The sequence below is a fragment of the Oreochromis aureus genome, linkage group 3 (assembly GCF_013358895.1).
Source record: "Oreochromis aureus strain Israel breed Guangdong linkage group 3, ZZ_aureus, whole genome shotgun sequence".
Lineage (NCBI taxonomy): Eukaryota > Metazoa > Chordata > Actinopteri > Cichliformes > Cichlidae > Oreochromis > Oreochromis aureus.
This window is the reverse complement of record NC_052944.1, coordinates 55,948,436-55,956,623: the sequence shown is the minus strand read 5'-3', so window position 1 is coordinate 55,956,623 and position 8,188 is coordinate 55,948,436. Positions and strand designations below refer to the sequence as shown.

Below are 8,188 nucleotides of genomic sequence, written 5' to 3'. Positions count from 1 at the left end.
CTCCAAAGGACTGTAAAGTCCGTTTAAAATCCCTGGACATGAAATTGGTGCCCTGATCTGTCTGCACCGTTTTCGGGAGGCCAAAGGTGGTAAAGAATTTGACTAGTGCTTTGGTAATGCTTGCTGTTGTGATTCTCCGCAGTGGAATTGCCTCGGGGAATCGAGTGGACACACACATTATGGTTGACAAGAATTGATTCCCGGCCCGCGTCTTTGGTAAGGGGCCAACACAGTCTACCAGGATATGCTCAAATGGTTCACCAACAGCAGGGATAGGACGTAGAGGGGCAGGGGGCACCGTCTGGTTTGGTTTACCCACAAGCTGGCAAGTGTGACAGGTGTTACAAAACTGCACTACATCTGCTTTCATTGCCGGCCAAAAGAAATGCTGCAGTATACGGTCATACGTTTTAGTGACACCCAAATGACCTGACCATGCATGATCATGTGCTAACTGTAGCACATGCCGCCGCAGACTTGTCGGAACCACTATCTGCTGCACTGTACTCCAGTCTTCTCCAGGCCTTGGGGTCCACTTGCGCATCAATAAACCTTCCCAAACGAAAAATGTCTGCTTCTTGCTCCCCTCACCACCCTTATCCTGAGCTGCAGTGGTAAAACACTTAACTAATGAAGGGTCTTCTTTCTGAGCCTTCACAAGTGCTTCCCGGGTAAGCAGAAAAGGTGCTCCAGACTCAGGAGCTGGCTCAATCACACTTTGAGCCGACTCTAAGGCTCCATTATCTCCCTCATCAGTACAGGGCATCACATCCTTCTCTAGAATAGAGCCAATCACTGATTCTGACAAATCAACCCCCCCACCTTGTTGCTGGGCACGTGAACGTGTCAGAACGCTCACCGGGAACACATCCGGGTGCTGCTGGCTGAGGGCATCGAACAGAGGCTCTATAACAGGGTTGTTGGTCACCTCAGGGGTAGGATAAACTCTCCCACCCGCGATATCATTTCCCATTATAAAATCCACCCCATTAATCGGGAAAGAAGGCCGCACACCCACTGAAAAGAAACCACTCGCTAGCTCACTCTGTACCCAAATACGATGGAGGGGAGCGGGCACAAAACTCATCCCAACACCTCTCACAATGACGCTAGCGTCACAGTCAGACTTCTCATCAAATTCAAGCACACTGACTAGCATGAGGGACTGTGAGCCACCAGTATCCCGCAGGATGGTCACTTCACGCTTGTCCTCGGGCTTACCAGACAGCGAAACTGTCCCCTTAAAGATGAAGGGCTTAAAACATTCATCCGGGGTCTCGGGGGAGGGGGGCCTACTGACAGGAGGCATGGTTTTAATCAGCCCGACCCCTTTTGGTTTACGTGAAGTTGAGACTGATTGTTTCCGTTTATAAGCTTCACAATCTGCGATCAAATGGCCAGACTTAAAACAGAAAAAACACTTCCGGTCTGCCTTGGGACGAGACACAAATACCTCACTCTTTGGGTGCTGTGCATCTGGCACCTCGCTAGCCTTTACTGGGGCATCGCGTCTGTCATACTTGCTGACACTGGTTTTGTGGACGAGCACGAACTCATCAGCCAATGTCGCCGCCTGCTGTAGTGAGGAAACCTTTTGTTCATTAATATATACTGCAATGCGCTCGGCAATGCAGTTCTTAAATTCCTCTATGAGTATCAGTTCCCGGATCGAAGCCAGGTCAGTGGCTTTGCAGGCCGCACACCACCGATCGAAAAGAACACCTTTTTCCCTGGCAAAATCAAGATAAGACTGACCCTGTCCCCTTTTCAACCCCCGGAAACGCTGCCTATAGGCTTCTGGGACCAGCTCATAAGCCAGCAGGATAGCACTTTTCAGCTTATCTAGTCCAGGCTGTCCTCAGCTGACAGCGAGGAACAAACTTCCTGAGCCTTACCTGCCAGCTTACATTGGAGCAAAATGGCCCATTTAATCCCCGTGGCCAGCGCAAAGCTGTGGCTATCCGTTCAAACGATTCGAAGTAGCTGTCAACCTCAGTGTCACGGAACACCGGAACCAGACGACTGTTTTTTCCTACATCAAACGGTGTGTCTGCCTGGCGAATGGAGGCAGTCGGAAGAAGGGAAGGCTGCTGGAGTTCCAGCTGCCGCAACTTAACAGCTGTCTCCGCCTCCACCTCCACCTTTTTTAGTTCAACCTCCCTGGCTCTGGCAAGCTCTGCGTCTAAACGCCTAAGCTCCAACTCCTTCCTTAACTGGAACTCCCTCTCACGTTCCTCCTTTTCCAACTGGAGACGAGCCAGGCGTACACGGAGTTTAGCATCCTGCTTCGAGCCTACACTTGATTCAACGGAGAGGGGTTCGAAGCGAGGCAATGTCATGGGTGGGTCCTCAGGCAGCCCCTGAGCAACAGGTGTAGACACCGATGGACCTACAGCTTGAGCTGGCACCTGCGGAACAGGCTGAGTTACTACACCATGCTCAAGTGGACTGGCAGACACTGGGAAGGCCACTATCCCTTTCTCCACCAAGCCAGACACAAGAACAGCTTTCAGCTCAGCCTTTCGCAAAGCCGTGGAGACAGAAATGCTATACAATGATGCCACCTCATGCAAATCCCTCTTCCTACATGCGTCCAGCTGGACAAGCGAAGGGTTTTCCTTAAACACGGCAATATCAAAGGTAGCCATTAGATCCAAAACAAAAACTACCTGAGGCTAACAATAACAACAAAGAAGCACCACCTCCAATACACAAATGAAAAACAGGCGGGAAATATGTGTGGCCACAGGTTAACCAATAAATAAAAATACCACCGACCCTCTCCCCAGACCTACCTACTAAAAACTTAGCCTAGTTAGCTTCTGGAGTGTACCAGGCTCGAGGCAACTTTAAAGGCTAAGCATCAAGTGCACAAAGCACCGACAAGCCTACCCCTGACAGGGAACTAATCCCCACCCGGGATTACTCCGAAAATAAAAAAGGCAAAATAAAAAATGAGTGCCTGAAGGAGGAGCTTACGCTCAGCTAGACACTCCCCTGTGCTAACTGGAGAGAGAGCGCGGCAGACACCATGCAACTAAACAGGCCACCGGCAAACAACTCACTAAAACTCAGCTACTATTCCTTCCATTCATATCCCGGACGAGCCCCCACATTGTTACGTTCCCCCCGAAGGGGTCTAGGCGTGCGAGTGAGGGGACCAGTAACAAATGGGTCCGGAAACAGAATGAAAAGGAAAACACACAGAGTTGTTCAATAATAATATAGTTTTGTTACAAATAATATAGTTCTGTTACAAACAACATTAACTTAAAGAGCCGGCAACGCCGTTTTACCAATAATGTCAAAGAAACAACAGAAACACTCGCAGTAACAAAAGACAAGAAAACTACTAAACAAGAAGGAAGGCACTTCCCACACTTCCTACTTAACTCCTCACCACGAAGAAGAGACACTCTCAGGGCCCACAAGCCCGTCTACTCACTATTCAGAGGGAGGCTGTCTGGAGAGTGAGAGAGACAGAGGGGGTAGGCGTGGCAAGAGGGGAGGAGGCGGGGAGAACAGGCAAACACCCCACCCACACACTCCCACAGCCTCACAGGATGTAACACCTTGGGATTCTGTTTTCAAAATGTGTGCAGTAAAGGGTTAAACTGCATTGCTTAAATCAATGCATTTTTCACTCAGGGAGCAACAGCAGAGAATAAAAGCACTGATGACATAGGTGCAGACTATGTTCTTAAACTGTTTATTTTCATTCGGCTTATCAAGGGGGATCTCTACTACAACAAAGTATTGCAATAAAATAGAAATTGCAATATGTATAGCCCAATCGACCACAGTACACATTAGTTAATCATGACAACTATAGGCTGATTCCTACACAGTTTTACAAACATAAATGTAAAACAAGAATTTATTGATAATGGAACAGTTTAACAGGCGTCATAAAGATGCTGCATGTCTCAGCTAAACATACTTTTGAACTTATCGACAGACCTAATCATCATAAAGAAAAATCATAAACAAATGTGATTGATTTGCCATATTACAAAATCTGAATGTGAACAAGAAATATACAGAAACTATAACTAATTCTGCAAAAGGTTATAATATGAACAATTATTGCTTAATTTACTTTTCTCATGTATATATGTGGTAAAAGTACAGCCTAAAAGACCTAACAGCACTACAACCTGCCTGGATTATCTCTAGCTGGTGAATTCTGTCCTATTAGTTTGCCAGACCTTACATGAACATACACTTTACCTTTGAAAAATATACAACTGGACAACTTATATAATAAAATTTATATACAAACACACAAAGCACAAACAAGCATTGTACAAACAATAAAGATGATTTGTGTTGTCATTTGCATGGCCAGCACCCATTATTTTGTATGTGACATGAAAACTTTTAAAGGATAAATCATTTAGTCTGTTTTGCATATTTTCCCAATTCAAACGAGCATGAAAATAGTGTGGTTAATGCTACTTCAATCCAAACCCTTTTCAAAAGTTAACCTAACTATGAGAGCTGAGCATGTCAGTGATGTCACCTCAAGTAATAAGAAGTGATGAACCCAACATGTATCTCACAATCACTTTCTTTTGTGTGCAGCTGATAAAATTTAGACTTTGCTTCCCCAAAATTTAGTTTTATGTATAGTTTGTTCAGCTGCATTTTCACTCATTGATAACTCCCAAATGTTGGATTTAAAAACACATTGTTATTAACACTGCTTTGGCAAATGTAGAATTGCTGTTTGTGTCCTTAGTTAAAAACTCCCCAAAAGATAAAAGATAGAGTTAAGTTAAATATGAATAATGCCATAAAAACCAATTTGACCATTATTATCTTTTGGAATAAGAAAAAGGGTAAGTTTAATAATTATCTATGATCCAATGTGAATGTTTCATTTTTCTGTGACAAAAAGAAAAGAAAACATCTTTAAAGCCTGAAACCTTTCACTTACAATGCTTTTCAGTTAAACATCCAGCTAAGACTTATTGGCCAGTGTCTTTAGTTTCTTTATATTCGTGAATCTGTTTCTAGATCTTAAGCATGGTTTGAGTGTTGAGTAAAGCCCATCTGAAGTATGTAATAAAACTGTTCCCAATATTTTAGCACACTATACTTTGTCAAACCATGTAATGCTATATTATCTGCTGCACTCATATTCAATCCTTGTCTTTACTTGTTGGTATAACAGCAATATGAGAGTTTTCCTGCCCTATGCAGATACAGCAGAGGTAACACCAAACAGCTGGGAAGGTTAAAACAGATAAGACACATTAACATCAAACACTTCCCAGTGCTGCTCACTATAATTGAGGTATTGAGAGCATTATATAAAAGTACCGCAACAACCCATAGCCACACAGCACAGCTTATAGCTGTGACAGTGTAGAAAGCTCTTAGCTTAGATTTTTCAACTGTCTCCCTTTCCCTACCCGCTTCCCCTGGCCCTGGACGAATCAGAGCAAAGAGAACAGAGAGGCTGCAGAAAGATATGATTATTATGGAGGGAGCCAAAATGCAGAATGTTGGGGCAGATTGGTGGATAGGAGGTAATAAAATTACAACACACGACAGTCCTAAACTCAGCACCCAAACAAAACAAATGCAGATGTTTCTGATCCTGACCCCACGGGCATTTCTTAGACTCATGTAGGTGATGGGGTGAACAACAGCCAGATAACGCTCTACACACGTCAGGAGGTGGAACAATATCTCTCCATAATAAGCAACATAAGAAGCATAAAATCCTACTGCCTCGCTCAAATCAACTGTGTATAGTCCCCAAGACATGAAGATACACCCTAAGACCCCAAGCAGCTCCATAGCAGCCATGTGGTAGGTAAAGATGTCAGAGTGGCTTGCTGTTTTAAAGGAGCGCTGCCGCCGCCATCTTTGGTGACTAACATAAAAGACGAGGAAACAGACAGTGATGAGGAGGGTGATTTTCACTGCGTAGTATGGAATCAATTTCGATGAACTTATGGAGCAGATGTCATCCATAATATAGTTGGAGGTGGAGTTAAATGACATATCTGCTGTATGATGTAGGTCTGAGGAAAAAAAACAGTTAGAGGGACAGACAGTGGAAGTACTGAGAGTTCACAGTTATCTTATTAAGATGCATTATAACATATTCTAACATAGAATCCTAATTGTCAACTTGTTATTATATAACCAAACTGAGACGGATGGGAAATTGTATATATGTGAGAGGGAGAGAGAGAGCATAGCACTTGCATAATATCATATGATCAACCTGGCGGAGTATGATTAAAAAGAATAACTAAACAAAAAACAGAGAAAACATATATGTATGATATCAAAAAAAGGTTTTCATCTCTCAATGAATATGAATATTTCAAATACAAACAGATCATGTCTCTTATCCATGACATGACATAGTTCTATAATCCCTTTCCCTCTTTCCTAATAAAAAAAACAGTTATCTTGTCATCAACTAATTTAACTGAACCGACTCACTTAATTTAATCAACAGGTGATTATTGCTCAAAGCTGTAATAAAATCATGATGCTGTGCCTGTATTGTTGCAAAGCACAATGAGGCTTTCTAGAGTAATGTAACAAAGAATAAAACAAAAAAAAGTTTCACAATAATAACATTATTAGCCATTAACACGTTAATGCATGTAAGAGTATTCATTGCGCTGCCAATGGAAGGAATGAGCTGACCATTCGAAAGCTGTTCAGAAATTTAAAAAATGCTTAATTTTTTGCAAAACTGTTAATAAGAAGTTCCTAACATGTGCAATAAAACCTGATATAAGATCTATTCACAGAAAAAGCAAGATATAAAAGCAGACAACATTGAATCCTAGAGTAATTTATAGTAAACACATAGTAAAGTATGTAAAAGCATTAACTGTCTAACTGCCATCAGAAGGAATTCTTTAATTACATGAAACCTAATGTTTATAAATAAATAACAAATACATTTAAAAAACTGCAAGCTTCATCTGGGATTGATACACTTTAATCTCAGTAGCATTATGTTAAAATGATTAAAAAATAGCTCAAATACTTATGAAAAATAAAGCACTTATGAATTAAAGTGTAACTATATTTTAAGGTATTAAAGATCACCTTTTTAATTGTTTCCTCTGGTTCACCTCTTCAAACTGACCGACTGCTCCTCACTCGAAATGTGCACTGATGCTTCTGCCAGTGTTCAGGTTGCTCACAGTTCAGCAGTGGAACAATGGGAGCTTTTGCGTGACTCTATAGATAGTTATTGTAAATTACAGAAGGAAATAATACTTCAGCATACACGTCACGATGCAGTTTTTCCATGTACCATGGACACCAAGGACACCAAACAAACTAACAAAGGTGCAACTGGTTTAGGTTCAGTTTTTGTATGTGACAGAAAATAATACAGAGTTTAAGAGTGGCAAGGATGTGTAAATAGTGGGAAAAAACATTTTTAAAGATGTTTAAAGTCTATGTTTTACTCTATCAATCCATTACATCTGACAGTATTCAAATGGCTCTTAATCTAAGACAGGTGTTCATTCAAATTAAGCTGTATCATGCAGTCCGTGTGTTTATAAAGCCGTTTGATGGGAAATGATTTACAGAATGTGCGTGATGATTTTAGTATGCATAACTCTAACTTCCATTATCATCAGCAAACTTAGCCATGACTCATACTGCAACCCATGTGTTAGCCTTTGAAAAAGGGAATATCAGTTTAAACCAGTTTTTCAGATCTCTTTAGCCTACAATTACCCACTTGAACTCTCCAGTGTTTCGGTCAGTTGCTTTTCCTGGTCCTCATCTCCCACTTAAAATCAAAAGGTGACAGGTCTTTCTCCATTGCTGCTCTGCTGAGATTCTGGAGCAGTCTTTCCTGTTTAATAAAGTCCTCATCCTCTTTGGAAATCTTTGCCCTCTTCAGGTTAAATATCTGTCATTAAATCATCTACAATGTACGGTGGCCCCTAGAGACAAAGCATGTACAAATTTCAAAACACTTACAAATTCTAAGTAGCACGCACAAACTCCAAAACACGTACAAAATCCAAAACACATGCAAAATACAAAACACATGCAAAATACAAAACACGTACAAAATACAAAACACATGCAAAATACAAAACACATGCAAACTCCAAAACACAACGGAAGTGCTCCAGGACGCTAGGGGCAGTGTTGAGCTGGATTTGCAAAAAAAACGGCAAGTTTG

General features: G+C 41.8%; 1 long non-coding RNA gene across 1 annotated transcript; it reads right to left on the bottom strand.

Annotated features, from left to right (window-relative positions):
* Positions 1–5,844: 5,844 nt before the first annotated feature.
* Positions 5,845–7,814, bottom strand: LOC120437693. Its single transcript, XR_005611347.1, has 3 exons — positions 7,736–7,814; positions 7,087–7,221; positions 5,845–6,035 (listed from the first exon to the last, which is right to left on the bottom strand). It is a non-coding gene; the product is annotated as an uncharacterized LOC120437693 (long non-coding RNA).
* Between the last annotated feature and the right edge of the window lie 374 nt (positions 7,815–8,188).